The following is a 16,552-nucleotide window of genomic DNA, read 5'->3' on the forward strand; positions in this document are numbered from 1 at the left end:
AGCATAAGCAAAACCACATGGAGGCCTGGGTGCAAGGGAGAAAAGGTTATTCACATCCCTCCCTCATCCTGGACTCACTGCCCTTGATGTGACTGCCCCCAACCTATCCCTTCAGGGTGTAGCCATCTGTCTCCTTTGTGCCACTTTGAATGTACCTACCCAGGCCGTATGTTTGTGTCCGTTGACTTTAACCCAGGTTTGCGGTGCCCTTTCAGCACTTGCAAAATCCATGTTTTCTGTCCTGCCTTTCTTTTCTGGGTGCGCTGGCCTCAACTAGATGCTGAGATTCTGAAGCTGAAACAAAACAAAAACAAAATCACCTTTATTTAAAAGTTGTGAGTTGCCCCTAAGAGAACAGATTTGAGGCTACCCGACACCCCCTTTGTTCTGGGAACACTATCTATATCGGCAGTTGAATTTCACAGTTGTCTGAGATAGGTTCCCACCTCTCCTTCTGAGGGAGATTTAATGTTGAGATGTAGCCCCAAGCATTCCCAAGATGCCTCAGACTGGAAAGACGGCAGAAACCAAGTCTATCAGTGAGCAGAGTATGTTCTCAGTCATGTTGCTTCTTTGGAAAAACTGTGTTTTGTTTTTGTTGTTTGCTGTAATTTGGACATTTAAAAAGAAGCCTCACCTCTCAGACTTGGATCTGAGTTGGGGGGTTAAGGATTCAAGAAGGTGCAGAAAACACAGAGCTGCAGTGCAGCCAGACCTGTAGGCCAGCTGCTTTGGAGAATGACTGTGGCTGACCTGACCTTGGGTGAAGCAGGGAAGTTCATCTGGGCTTGGACCCACCCAATCTGGACTGGAACTCAGGAGCCCCACCCTGGGTTCAAGCCACACTACATCACCCAGCATGTCACGATACTTGTAGCTGACTCCCTGGGCCCAGAGAGACAAAGGCCCTTCCTGTGGCTGGCAGCCCACTGCTGTTCCCTGAATTAGAAGGGCATCTGGAAAGGAGGACTTAGGCTGGCATTCATCTGGGCAAAGGGGTCACTGGCCCTCTCTTTGGGCCTCACCAGGGGGTATCAGACAAAAGAGTCCCTTTCTCAGATTACCACCTCCCTTTCCAGGTCTAGGAGCTCAGCACAGTTACCTTCAGAGGTTGTGCTCTGTCTTGTACTTCCCTTCCACTATTTCAGAACCTTCCATAACGTCGTGTTAAATATTGCAATAAATTGCACAGTTGATAATGGAGGAGTGAAATCTAGAGACTGGTGGCTGGAAAGTGGGAAAATGGAAGCCGCAAAGAGATGCTCACCACACAGGCCACTTGTTCCCTGGCCAAGGTTGGTAGCTCTGTCAAGGAACACTTGAGCCAAGAAGCTGGGGTGGAGGATGGGGAATGAGGAGTGGGAATATGAAGTCCTTGTATAATAATTGGAATCTGGGATTCTATGAAGACCGGAAACAGTGTGAAAAAGGGTGGATGGCCTGAGGAAGGAGGGTGTTTTGTGTTACAGGGCTCTGTCCCTCACCCCAACACGTTTATCAACAACTTGAATATTGACCCAGAAGGGTCATGTCCCTCACCCCAACATGTTTATCAACAACTTGAATATTGACCCAGAAGGTGGGTTTGGCATTCTAGAAGATACCATAAAAAAATAAGGAATAAAGGCATTTGCTGGCAGAATTAGGATTCAAAGAGATTCTGAGAAATGAGAAATTAGAACCCAAATCAGCCTCAACCTAAAAGTGTCTGGTGATCCCGAGGAATGACTGTCAAGTAGAGTGGGCATAAAGCTGGACTTGTTGTGGTCTCTGTCCAAGGGGACTCTTTTCCTTTCCATTGACTGTAACTCAAATAAACCCAAGCCAAAAGATAATGGATTGGCTCCCATAACTAGAACGTGTAGGTGCGCTAACTTCAGGCATAGCTGGATCCAGTGATCAATGTTCTCAGTCTCTGATTCTCTCTTGTGTGTCTATACTACCTGTATGTGATTGGTTTTATTCTTCTTGATGTCTCTCTCCTATACCAAGATGATTGCCAGCGACCTAAGACCCATCTGCTCTAGCAACCTTAGAAAGAAATGTCTGTCTCCCAATATCCATGTGAAAACCCCAGGGAAGACTCTGATTGGTCCTGCTAGGATCATCTGCCCACCGTCTGGACCAATCACTGTGTCTAGAGGGTATGGTGCCAGGCCACTCCCCCCTCTCCCTAACTATGCAAAATGAGGGGGATTACCTTGATTGACCACCACAGCAGGAATGGGATGTGGAGAGGTTGATTCCCTCAGGGAAGGGGTGCTGGCTGACAAAAGCAAAATGCCCATCATGGTTTCTGCTGCTAACTTATTACCAACACTATGTTGGGACCATTTGTTTGGTATCTGCTATGTCCCAGGGCCAACACTGTGGACTCTTAATAAATGTTTGTTGAGTGATGAATGAACTTCCTTCTCTGTGGACCTTAGTTCTCTTCTTCTATTGAATAAAGATAATAATCTGTCTACTTACCTCACATGGTTAGAATATGCCTCAGGAAGACTGGAGTGGTTGGGTTTAGAAAAGCACGATCAATCCTCCAAACAGCATTGATGGTGGTGAACCAGCCAATGCCATCATGTGATGCTAGCTAGTAGGGTTGGACAACCCTGGGGAAAGCCAGGAATCATTCTGTTGTTCTATGATCCTCTTCCCCCTTGCCCTCACCTCGGGGGAACCCAACCCTTGTGGGTGGGAAGCTCAAGTTCCCACTATATGCTTTTTCTCCATCACACTTGGATTTTGTCTACCCAGAAAACACAGGTTCTGGAAAGAGGGTGTCTCCATCCTATTGCTCAACTTGCCTGGGAATGGAAAGTGGTGCTGAGGAACATTCTAGAGCCACTCTCTCTTCCTTTTTGGAGATTAACTCCTAGCATTGATTTAGCAAATTCCATCCATTGCCTGCTAATTATTAGGTGGAAGCAAAGTGTGGGTGTAGACACTCCCCAAGTAGAGTCATCTCATGCTCTTGGGAGGGTGGCCTCATATATGACAATGTTACCTCTCCCTAAATTAATCTATAACATCGCTACAATCTCAATAAAAATTCCAGCTATGAAAACTTACTCTGAAATGTGTGAGGAGGAATAAATTTCTACAGATGCCTAAGTAAAAGGGGGATGGGCAGGAATCGCTCTCTGTCCCAAATACTTAGGCATACTACAATGACGTTGTTTAAAAACAAACAAAAGAACAGTATGATGTTAGTGAAAGAAGAGACAACCTATTGGGACATGGTGGAGAGTTTGGAAATGGTTCCCTAGTTCTAGGGAAGCTTAATATACAATAAAAGGTGCATCTAAGTCTGCTGTTCTTACTGGTAAAATTCTGACTCACTTTATAGAGACAAATGATGTGATCCCATACAAGAAGAGAGCTCAGATGGTTAAAGAGTCCATGTGAATGGCTGAATTATAACATTGATAGAAAAAAAAAAAAACATGGAAGGGAATATCTGTGAAACCCAGAGTGAGGAAAGGATCTATGAGACAAACTTTGAAAGCACAATCCATAAAGCAAAAGAAAAAAGAAAAGAAAAGAAAAAATAATAGTGGAGAGGGGGTACTTTACTGTATCATAATATATCTGTTCCAAATGACACATGACAAAATGAGAGAAGATATGTGCAAAGTCTAAAATTTATAAGATTAGTACAGCCTTAGTATATAATTAGCAAGAAATATAAATGAACAAAGGATATGAGCAGGCACTTTTTGGAAGAGGAACCTCCCCCAAAATCTAAGAAACATATGGGGATATGGTCAAAATCACTAGTAGAGAAATTCAAATTATAATAAGATATCCAAGCAGACTTTTCTCCAAAGAAGACGTACACATGGCCAAAAAGCACCCGAAAAGATGCTCAACATTGCTATCGTTAGGGAAATGCAAGTCAAAACCGCAATGAGATACCACCTTGCACCCATTAGGATGGCTACTAAGAAAACAGAAAACAAGTGTTGGTGAGGATATGGAGAAATTGGAACCCTTTGCAGCTGTTGGTAGGAATGTAAAATGGAAACATAGGTAAACAGTGTAAAATAGGAAAACAATACAGTAGTTCAAGAAATTAAGACTAGAACTTCCATATGATCCAACAATTCTTTTTTTTAATGTTTATTTATTTTGAGAGAGAGAGAGAGAGAGCAGAGGAGGAGCAGAGAGAGAGGGAGAGAGAGAATCCTAAGCAGGTGCAATGCTATCAATGCAGAGCCTGACACAAGGCTTGATCCCACAAACTGGGAGATCATGACCTTCTAAAACGAAGAGTTGGAAGCTTAACCAACTGAGCCACCCAGGAGCTCCAAGATCCAGCAATTCTAATTCTGGGTACATACCCCAAAGAATTGAAAGCAGAATCTCAAAGAGATATTTGTGCACATATGTTCATAGCAGCATCATTCACAGTAGCCAAAAAAACAGAAGAAACCCAAGTGTCCATCCATAGATGAATGGATAAACAAGCTGTGGGACATACATACAATGGAATATTATTCAGCCTTAGAAAGGAAGGAAATTCTGACACATGCCACAACATGGATGAACCTTGAGGCTGAGTGAAATAAGCCAGGCAGAAAGAGACTGATGTAAGTGTATGATCCCACTTATATGAGGTACCGAGAGCATTTACATTCATATTTGCATTGAAATATGAATGGAAAGCAGAATGGTGGTCACCAGGGGCAAAGGCAAGAAAGAAATGATAAGTCGGTGTTTAATGGGTACAGAGGTTCTGCTTTACAAGATGAAAAGCATTCTTGCAATAGATGGTGGCGATGGCTACATAGCAATGTGAATGCCCTTAGCAATGCCGAATTGTGCACTTAAAATGGTTAAGATGGAAAGATTTATGATACGGATTCTTTACCATAATTTAAAAACCAACAACAGAAATAAAATGTCATGCTACACCTATGTGGTAGGCAGAATTCTAAGATGAGCCCCAGTGCCCAAGCTCTGTATAATTTTCTGCCTTTGAATATGGGCGGGACATATAAGCTTGCCTCTGACCAATGAAATATAACAAAGGTGATGGCATGTCAACCCCTGATTGGGTTATGCATTGTGAAAAGGGTGAACAGAATTTGCCGATGTAATGAAAGCCCCTAGTCAGTTGACTTTAATTTACTCAAAAGAGAGATTATCCCAGGTGAATCAAACCTAATCAGGTGAGTTGTTTTTAAAATAGGATGTAGAGGGGTGCCTGGGTGGCTCAGTCAGTTAAGCATCTGACTCTTGATATCAGCTCAGGTTGTGATCTCGAGGTCATAGGATCAAGCCCCCATTTGGGCTCTGGTGTTGTGGAGCCTGCTTGGAATTCTCTCTCTCCCTCTCGCTCTCTGACCCTCCCCTGTTCTCTTTCTCTAAATAAAAAATAAACAAGCATTTTAAAAAAAAGTATATAGAGATCAGAGACTCTCCTTCTGACCCTGAAAGAAGCAACTCACCTCGAGTTCTACAACCACAAGGAGATGAATTCTGTCAAAAGCCTGGAGCAGCTCAGAGGCAGTTCTTTGTCTATTTGAGCCGTTGAAGAGAATGCAGCCTGCCCAATACCTTGATTGCAGGCCAAGCAGGACACCCAGCTAAGCCAGACCCCAGACTCCTGGTCCAGAAAATGGGAGGTAAAAAATGCATGTTATTTCCAAGCCATGATATTTGAGGTAACTTGCACACAGCAGTAGAGAACTAAGGCAATCTTTGAGACAGGCCAGATTTCACTGGATAAAGCCCAATGTTAGTGTTGGGCGGAAACATGGAGATGCCAGTGAGGGTGCCACCATGGAGGACAGACCAGAGCAGTCGCAGTGGAGGTATTGCCGTCAATAGCACCCAGCCCTACAACCCTGTGACTTCATTCCCAGGTGGATGCAAAAGAAGTGGACACAGGTCCACAGGACATGTATAGCATGATGTTCTGGGGACAAGGGTTGTCAGAGGGAACCTAGATGTCCATCCCAAGGAGAGTGGGAAGAAAAATGGGAATGGCTCACACTAAGAGTTAGGCAGCAGCTAGGAGAGATTAAATGCACACATAGCAACGTGGATGGGCCTTAATGCTGAGTTTAAAATGTAAGAAATGACACCAGAACCAAAACACTACCATTTGCAGGAAAAAAAAAAAAAAAACCATAAAGACAATATGCATTTTGCAAGAGCACCTACAAGGGGGTGGAGGAACGCATCCCATTAGCATGTTGCCTCTGCGGAGGAAGGCAATGGAAGTGGGGTAGAGATAAAAGAGAATAAGGAAAACAAGAGAGGCATTTTATGTTGACCAAAATTGATAATGCACTAAGGAATTTAACTCCACTTGAGAGTATAACGAATTGTACCTAAAGTTCAGCCGCAGCTGAGGCGACAGCAAGGTCCACTCCCACAGAAGGGGACAGCTGTGCAGGGAGAGAAAGGAGCAGGGGATGTGGGGATGTGGAAAATAAGAAAGGAGACATTAATTCTGCCTGGCAGGGGCGGAGTCCTGCCTTTATATTAGTAATGACTTTTAATGGGAATGACAGAAAGCCCAGCTAAAATTGTTTTTTTTTTTTATTTTTAAATAAAGGTAATTTATTGACTCAAATTACTCGAATAGTCTAGAAGTAGTTTTCAGGTATAGATGGATTCAGGTACTCAGATAATGTCATCAGGATGTCCCTGGGTGCTCCTCCAATCTGCTTTCCTCTGGGTTATTTTCCTTCTTAGGCTGACCCCATTGGATGATAAAGATCGTCCCCAGCAATGCCAACTATATACTCTCCAGCCAGCAAACCCACAAGTGTGGGTGGCCCTTGTCCAGAGGTCCCCACAAAAGTCCCAGGATTAACCCTCTTTTTTAGCCCAGAGTCACATGCCCAGAACTGAACCAATCCCTAGGGCTCTGATGGCCACACAGGGGTGATGTAATCACTTGGGACAATTTGGGAATCCTGATACAGAGAATGGCCCAAGCAAGAGCCCAGCAACATGAAGACGAATAGCAGACCAAGAGGTTCCTTGCTGCCTGGCTCAGGGATGGCCGTCCCAGGGCGGCAGCCACCAGTGGAGTCTCTGAGCAGAATGATCAGATCCACAATCTGCAGACCACTTGGTAGTTAGTGGTGGGTGGCCTGGGGAGGGGGGTGACATTCTGGCCCTCTAGCATTTCCTCTGAGAAAGAAAATGCCTCAAGAATTGCCTCCCTCTAAGCCACTCTCCCTGCCAGAGTCTCTTTCCCAGAAAGCAAAGAGGCTAGCAGGCTCAGAGTGTTTTCAACACAAATGGTTGGGGGAGGGCCCTCTTGGGGTCCTGGGTCATTGCAAGAGAGCTCATACGGAAGCAAATCTATATAATCAGTTGCCAGAAAAGTACTTAACTGGCCTGTATTCATCCTGCACCAGGAGAGCTGCAGAGACAGAATGGTCCCAATCCCTCAACAAAAACCCATTCTGGGTTAGCCCCAGGGTCTGGGGATTCTCCAGCACTTAACCACCAGCCTCTCTGCCCCACCCCGCCCACCAGCACCCGGTGGGTGGCTGCTGGCATTGTCTCTTGAGGGCTTTGGGGGCAATGCTGGGCTGGGTAGGGCTATGGTGGGGGCAGGCATGGGGATCTGAAGACCTTTCTTTATGCGGCCCCCACAACACCTCCCCTCAAACCACACCTCCGGCTGCCTGGGGTTTTGAACACAGTTCTCAGCCTTTTTCATGGCTGTAGTGGGCAGCAGGTTGCATAATGAGCAGCTAGCTACAAGAGGCTGAGCTCCAACTGTGTGGGCAAAGAACAGGTAGCATTGCTTTGCCCCAGAACAGGGCTGCTTGGTGCGGGTCTGCACCTGCCTCTGGAGCAGAAGATGCAGCAGAGGGAGATGTATGGATTAGTGAGAGTGCTTTCAGCTGAAAGAAATAGAAGGCCCAACTCAAAGGGGCTTAAACAATAAAAGGGAGGCGTCTCCTGCACAAAGAAACCCCAAGGAAGGACAGCTTAGGGCTGGTGAGTTCAGTGTTACAGAAACATCAGTAGAGACTCAGGTTTCTTCTACCTTCCCGTGCTGTCCTCAGTGGGCCAGCTCTGTTCCCGGGACAGCTTCTCTCGTGATCACAACATGGCTGCCACGGTTCCAGGCATCACATCCAGACATGACTGCACAAAGCAGAGGAGACCACCTCTTCCTGGTTACTTTTTTTTTTTTCTCCTCCTGGTACATCTTTTCAAGAGTAAGGGAACTTTTCCCAGAATCCCCCTACCAGCTTTTCTGTCTTATCTCACTGGCCAGAATTTCATCACACACTCATTCTTGGCCAGTCTCCAGCAGAGGGCACTGGATTACAGACTGTGGATGACCCCAATTCTAGAGGATAGATTCTGATACTCCAGCAGCATCTGCGGCATCAGGATGCAGAAGTTCTTCCCTTCAGAAATCAGTGGAGAGGGGTTTGGGGTCCTAGCCCTGTTTTCTTCACTAGTCAATGTCCGATCCTGGACAAGTCTGATCCCCTTGTCAGTCATCCACTTGGCAAACACAACTCGCAAACACACCCCTGCTTTGGCTTGGTGGCAATGTGTCCAGCCAGGGGAGGGATCACGATTGTACAAACAGTTGTGATAGTACCTCTATCCTTTGTTAAATACATGCCCGGACAGTCTCCACTGCAACTAGGTGGAACCATGTGACCCATTCCCAGGTGATGATAAAGAAGGGGGACCCTGCTGGGGTATTTCTGGGAAAGATGGGGGAAGCCCCCTCCTCTTTTCTTTCCCTTGTCTTTCTCCCTTCTTTCCAGTTTTGTTCACCAGTAAGTGAGGATGTGATTTTTGGAGCTAAGGCAGCCATTTTGCAATGAGGGGAATACGACGTAAATCTCAGACTTGCTAACTTCACATTTTCCCTTTATTGGGCTGTGAGACAATCCTAAAACCACTTGGGTTTGTTATGTGAATAAAATAAACTCCTATTCAGTTAAGCCTCCATTGGTTGCGTTCTCTTTACTTGTAGCCAAACTACCTTACCTGACATGGAGCTCAGTTTCTTTATCAATAAAATGAAAAGAATGACTCTGATGGTGGCCATCTTCCTTTGGGTTCTCCTCTTTGATGAAGGAATCCTCCTAGAATTTACCCTTTAGAGCACCGAGGAAGACCAAGTCCCTGCTGACCTTTCATCTGTCCTTGCAAACCTGAAAGCACAAAATGATGACAACAGAGAGTCTCTGAAGCCCTTTCCTTTCCTACCAGGAAACTCCATCCATGACCAAAAGGACATGAAGGAGGATCAATTACAATCTCATATAACAAAACCACAGGAACTGACCATAGTGTCTTTTTGTTTTGAATGTTTTGTAATTTATTTCTGAGAGAGAGAGCACGTGTGAGCAGTGAGGGTCAGAGAGAGAGGGAGACACAGAATCTGAAACAGTCTCCAGGCTCTGAGCTAGCTGTCAGCACAGAGCCCGACGCGGGGCTCGAACTCACAAACCGTGAGATCATGACCTGAGCCGAAGTTGGACACCTAACTGACTGAGCCACCTAGGCGCCCCCTGACCATAGTATCTTAAGCAAATAAGGCTTTGGGGTTTTTTACCTCAAGTAATAAAAAGTCAGAGGCTGGGAGGCCACCGGGGTTCAGGTGAGGTTATCAGGGACCAGGGTCCTTTCAGCTTCCTACTTTGCCGTCCTTGGCAAGTGCCTTTGTCTTCATGGTCACAAGATGGCTGATGCTCTTTCAGGCATAGCTTCGTGCTCCTGAGAGGAATAAGGGGAAAGGGAAAGGCCAAATTCAAGAGTCACTGAGTCTCATAAGAAAGCCCTACTCAGAGGCCACCTGTCATTGGTCATACTGGGTTATGTAACTGTCCATGCTTTGAGGGGAAGAAGGGGAGATTGGCTGTTGGGTAGATAACTAGCCACATGGACCATCAGGTTTGGGGTCAGAAGACCTGGGACCCCAGGTCTTAATACTTGCTGCTGCATCTGTGATCCTGGCAATTCAGTGAAAGTCTTGAGCCTCAGCAACTTCATCTGCCTGGTGTCCGCATGAGAGTCCCCAAAAGGCTGAGGTGCTAGTTTGGGGACCCAGGGCTGGTGTGGGAAAGGGAAAGGGAAAGGGAAGGGTGGCTTACTCAAGGCTCTTTTGATATTAAGTTATAGAAATTCATTCAACTTCTCTACAGAGACAAAAGAGGTGAGTGGGGATTTATTGTGAGAACGTGTGGCACATCTCAGACCCACTGGGCAAGGGCAGCAGTCAGACCTCAGGCGGGACTGGACCATAAGCTGGAGAGCCCTTGGAGACAGAAGCAGCTGCCCCTTCTGGCCCTCCTGGCCTCCGGCTTGCCTGCCTTGGATTTTTCCCTCGTGCTGTCTGCACCTTCTATCCCTCTGGATGAAGAGAGGCTTCCTCAGCCCACAGCTCCCAAGTTCCCCTGGAGAGTGGACTGCTGGCATGTCTGCATTTTTATTGCTGATTTGTGGCAAAGAGCATCTGATGGTCCAGCTCATCCTTGCGTCCATCTCTTATCCCATCAATTCAGCCGTAGGATTAGATGACACTGACTAGCACCCTGAAGACAAAGCACTGTCCACCAGGGGAGGGGTGACACAGAGGCATGAGAGTCCTCCTCGGGGTTACCGGAGGCAGGGTCCCGTGGAAAGGATAACTGGGTGAAGGCAGACTTTACGCATTTTTTGAGAGAGAGAGAAAGGGTGCAGGGATAGGGCAAAAAGAAAAAAGAAAGAAAGAAAGAGAGAGAGAGGATTCAAAGCAGGCTCTGCACTGACAGTGGAGAGCCCAACACGGGGCTCCATCTCAGGAACTGAACCGTGAGATCATGACCTGAGCTGAGGTCAGACGTTTAACCACTTGAGCCACCCAGGTGTCCCCAGACTTTACATGTTCTTATCTGTCCAAAGCTTCGTTCACTTAAGTCATGTCGGATGCTCCCTTCTCCCCCACCCCCTCCTCAAGATGGAATTGCTTTCCTTGGGACCATATGATTCCCAGAACAGCTTCCAGGAAACTGTAGGGAAGGAAACAGGGAATCAGTCACCTCCAAGATCTTGCCAGTGTGAACGGGACAAGAAAGCAGATGGGAGCAGAAGAACAAACCTCAAAGATAAGCACGTCCTAATCCCTGGAAACTGTGACTGCATTAGGTTATATGGCAAGGTAGAATTCTGGCTGCAGATGGAATTAAAGATACTGGGGAGCTGACCTTCAAATAAGGAGATGATCCTGATTATCCAGGTGGGCCCAATGTCATCACGAGAGTCCTTTAAATGTGGAGAGGGAGGCAGAAGAGTTCCTGTTGGAGAAACTGATCTGAGACTCAAGCAGTAGTTGCTGACTTTGGAGATGAAAAGGGGCCACAAGCCAAAGAGTGCGGGCAGCTCACAGAAGCTGGAAAAGGCAAAAATAAATGGTCCTCTAGATCCTGGAGAAAGGAACACAGCCCTGGTGCCATCCTGAGTTTGACCCAGTGATGCCTGTGTCAGGTTTCTGACCTCCAGAACTATAAGATAGTAAATTTGTATTGTGTTAAGCCACCATGTTGGTGTATTAAGTGCTTAATACTTACCGCAAGTTAGTACACCCATTTCAAGGGCTTTCCACATGGTGGGAGTGATGGAGATGCACCTGGGGCAGTGCTGCACAAGAGAAATAAAATTTTAAAAATTTCTGCATTTCTACATTTCTAGTAGCCACATATAAAAAGTAAGAACAGGGGCACCTGGTGGCTCAGTTGGTTAAGCGTTCGACTTCAGCTCAGGTCATGATCTTGCAGTTCACCGGTTTGAGCACTGTGTCAGGCTCTGTGGTGACAGCTCAGAGCCTGGAGCCTGCTTCAGATTCTGTGTCTCTCTCCTTCTGTCCCTCCCCTCCTCTCTCTCAAAATGAATAAACATTAAAAAAAATTTTAGGGGCACCTGGGTGGCTCCATCAGTTCAGTGTCTGACTTCAGCTCGGGTCATGATCTCATGGTTCATGGGTTCAAGCCCCGCGCTGAGTTCTGTGCTGGTAGCTCAGAGCTCGGAGCCTGTTTCAGATTCTGTGTATCCCTCTCTCTCTGACTCTCCCCCACTCATTCTCTGTCTCTCTCTGTCTCAAAAATAAATAAACTATAAAAAATGTTTTTAATTTTTTTAAAGAACAGGTAAAAATCAGTTTCAATAATATGTTTTAAAGCAATATGACCAGAATACTACCATTTCAACATATAATCAATACAAATAAATGAGACGTTTATGATATTAGTGAGATAATCTATGGTGTTGAAGAGCCTAAGTAACATCATTTTGAGATTAAGGCCTCCATTAAGAGCAACCTCGGGCTGCATGTAGCCCCAGTTCCTCAGATTGCTCAAGGCTAAAGCCATCCTGGGACTGCCCTCGGATCACCTAATCAAAAAACATTCCTGTGGCCTGAGTCAAGGCTGGGAACTGTAGACAGTTATTCTGTACCAGCTAGCCAATTTCTCACCCCTTGCCTGAACCCCACGTGGGCCCTTTGAACTCACCTCATAATTGGTCATTTTCAAAGGAGTCTCAAAAGTCGTGATTGGGTCCCACCAAAAGTAATGAACACCTCACAGATACTGAATGGTCAAAGCTGTTACCATGGGTGCTGTACAATTGTAATTGGTGCTTATGTGACTTATGTGATGATGCTATATGTACACCATGTGCACCGTAACACCCCCATCCCTTACCCCATAAAAACCCTGTTCGCTATTGTTCTTTGCTTCACCTTGCTGCCACTACACCGGTAGGTGGGTGAGCCCCTGCTCGAGCTTGTAATAAAGACCCTGTTGTACTTGCATCGGTGTCGGCTCCTTGGTGGTCTCTGGGGACTTGCGAATCGGGCACAGCAGTGTTAGATATTAATGAGATGTTCCACATTCTGTTTTCATCCTGTCTTCAGGATCCAGTGTGTATTTTACACTCACAGAACATCTCAATTTTTCCGACCACATTTCAGGTGCTCCTGAGCCACACGTGGCCAGTGGCTACTGTGGTGGACAGCACAGTGACAATACCTCTGGCTGTTCAAGTGGCAGCAGCTGACCGTAGCCGAGACAGGGATTCATTTGTGAGAGAGACAAGGAAAACTGCCAACCCCTCCTGATCTGTGGCTATGTGTAAGACATCTGAGAGTCAAGTTCTTTCCTAATCAGGATCCTCAGTGGCCGTGGGGCACCCCAATTGTGTTTGTGTATCTCAGGGACCAGAGGGGTCAGTAGGCTCAGTCATGGTGGGGGGGACGGCCCCAGAGAAGATAGGCGTGGCCACTGGCTTGGTGGAAATGACAGCTCCTTGGATTGAGGGTGGAGAGTCCCATGGGAACATGCACAGGCTGAGAAGGAATTTTAAAAGCCTGTGCCTGGAATATTCTGCCTCTAAAGAATCAGGTGAGCTCAGAGCAGGGAGCCAACTACAGAGAGAGTGTGAGACGGCTTCATATTTGGAAAGTAGACAGAAACTGTGGCTCGGGCTTTGGATGCAGAGCATCAGAAACTCCAGGAGGAATGAGATCAGCTGGAAAAAAATGGGTTTGATCTTATAGACCAAACAGGAACAGTGGGGAACAGGCCAAAACCAGAGTGGAGGAGAACAGAAAGCCGCCTCCATGGCTGTGACTCTGCTCCCCTTCTATGGGGGAAGGTGGGACCAGCTGGGAACAGGCTGAAGGTGATGCCAGAGGTAGGGGAGGTATGCTAAGGGGTGGCCAGGAGAGGCAGTAAAGCAGAGCTGCTGCAGGAGAAGGGCGGAGGGAGGGCCTGGGGTTGGGGGAAGGGGCACATGCTCCGGATAAGTCACAGGAGTCACTTATGTCCTAAAAGAACCAAGGGAAGCCCGCAGGGGCCAGCAGCTCTGGGAGAAGCACTTACCTACTGGCCCAGCCAGCCCTCCCCGGGTGAGGATGATGGTAGCAGCCCTCAGCCCATCTCCCCACATTGCAGACAGAGAGAGCTGGAGAAGCCAGAAAGAGAGGGAGCTAACCTGGCATCCCCCCTCCCCAGGAGGGCACAGTCCATGCCTCCAGCACCCCATGGAGCTCAGTGGTTAAAATCTGCTCAGCACTTAAAAGTTCCAGGGCACCTGGGTGGCTCAGGTCATGATCTCACAGTTTGTGAGTTTGAGCCCAGCATGGGCTCTGTGCTGACAGCTTAGAGCCTGGAACCTGCTTCAGATTCTGTGTCTCCTTCTCTCTCTGCTCTTCCCCTGCTCATGCTATCTATCTCTCCTTCAAAAAAAAAGAAAAAAAAAAAGAGACCATTAAAAAAAAAAGTTCTAACCACTTGTTGTGGCCAAAACATGTCCCTGGTCTTTGACCTTGACCTGGGGCAACATTGCCTTTTTTTTTTTTTTTAAAGGGGGTATGGGACCTGAGAATACCTTTCAGCCAACTTAAATGTCATCTCGCTTATTCTCACCATAATTATTCAAGGTGGGTATCATTCTTACCCATTTCATGCAAAAGAAAACAGAGCCCCAAGGGGAGCCTGGGTGGCTCAGTTGGTTGGGTGGCCGACTTCAGCTCAGAACATGATCTCACAGCTCGAAGTCCTGTGGGTTCGAGCCCCGCGTCAGGATCTGTGCTGACCCCTCAAAGCCTGGAGCCTACTTCGGATTCTGTGTCTCCCTCTCTCTCTGCCCTTCCCCTGCTCATGCTCTGTCTGTCTCTCTCTCTCTCTGTCTCTCTCTCAAAAATAAACAAACATTAAAAAAAGAAAAAAAACAGAGCCTCAGGGAGGTTAGGGTCACTCATGTAATAGTCACCACTGGCTTGGTTTGCTGCTGTAACAAACATCTTTTAAACTCTTATAACAACACAGTAGTTCATTCTAGCTCCCACTGTATGTCTTTAGGGGGCTGACAGGAGCATCGGCTCCACACAGGTCACTCAGGGATTCAGGCTGATCGAGGCTCTGCTCTCTGGAACACTGGCCTTCTCAAACTCCCTGGCAGGAGAGGACACGGCTAGAGGCTTGCACACTGGCTCTTCTATGCCTTGGGGTAGCCCTGCCCAACTAGAAAGGAGCAGGGAAGTCTGGGAGAGCAGCGAGGATGTCCAATGAGGCACACCCAGTCAGGAAATGAGAGCAAGTTTCTAACTCAGGAGTGTCTAATGTCACAGTCCTTGCTCCCAAGTCTATATTATACAGCTTTGCCCCCAGGGACTTTGGAAGCTTGTTGTGAGCTGTATGGCAATGCGCAAGTTCAAGGGATGTCAACACCATGACTCCCAGATAGTCTCATAAACCTCCTTAGCCCCTCCCTAGGGAGAGAGGACTCTGCAACCAAGGGCTCTCTCAGGCCTAGAGACAATCTGAAGACACTACCCCTGCTCTCTGGGCCTCTCCCCTGCATTCCAGCCTGCACACTATGTCCCTGGTTAGTCCAGTGACCCTCAGCTGCCCTCAGGTTCCTGAGCTGGAAGATTCCTTTTCATTCCTGTGGAATCTGGAGCCCCAGTTCTCTCCCACCCCTGGCGCCTGCCCCAACTGTGGCAGCAACCAGCCCTGCTAATCTGTTAATTATCCGCTGCTAGCAGAGGAGCCTATTAATTGAAAACTCAGCCCCCTCCTTTAATTGCCTGCCTGCCTTCCGGTTTTCTTGGTTTCCTCTCCGTTCTCTGCAAGCCCTGGGGCCCTTGGCTGTCTGCCTTTGAGTTCTAGATTTCTTCCTGGCCGTTTGTTTGTTACGGTCTTTTACAGAGCTGATCATTGGGGCTGCTGAGGCCCTGGTGTGAGAATCAGGGAGTCACACCCACTCCTGCCTGATCTACTGTGGGCGGCGGGAAGGCAGCTAAAGCAGTTTGTCCCAGGAACTAATGGAGAGGTACTGGGCCAGTGGGAGGACTCACAAGGGAAGCAGATTTTAACTTAACCGATCGGTGCAGAGCTGGCCAGAGGAGCTGGCTGCCTGGGGTGGGGGGTGGGGGGCGCTGTTAGGGGCCTCAGAGGGGGCTGTGCAGGTACCTGGAAGGGTCCCACCCTGAGTCACCCCCTCATGCCCACACCCTCTGCCTAGAGGCTTTTCTGACTTCAGTCCTTTGAATCTTGCCCCTGGGCTCATTCACCTCTCCTCTCCCTGACACATCAGCAGACTGGCCAGGCAAAGATAGAATTTGCAAGTGTCAACAACCTGATGAGTGAAACAAGCAAAGTTCAGAAAAATGGGGATAATATAATCCCATTTTTTCTAATAAAACTCAGTGTGGTATACATATATGTTTGTAACATTTTTTTTAAAGTTTTAGTAAAATGTCCACCAAATTGATGAGCAGTAATTTTTGTAGAGTGGGTGGGGAGAGGAAGGGAAGAGTAACATTTTTATTGTTACTGTTTAAATTATTTCACCAAGAAAGGGAGCACGTGAACATTTGTCCTCAATGGCTCTATGACCTTGGACAAACCACTTGACCACCATGAGCCCCAGAGAACTCATCTGTAAACAGAGACTTGTCCTCAAATCCCCTTTCACTCTGTATGAGGGCTTTTGGTTGAAAGCAGCCTAAACCAACCCAAGCTTATATAATAAAAAGGGGAAACATTTCGGGGTGCCTGGATGGCTG

The sequence above is a fragment of the Crocuta crocuta genome, unplaced genomic scaffold (assembly GCF_008692635.1).
Source record: "Crocuta crocuta isolate KB4526 unplaced genomic scaffold, BGI_CrCroc_1.0 scaffold67, whole genome shotgun sequence".
NCBI classification, from domain to species: Eukaryota; Metazoa; Chordata; class Mammalia; order Carnivora; family Hyaenidae; genus Crocuta; species Crocuta crocuta.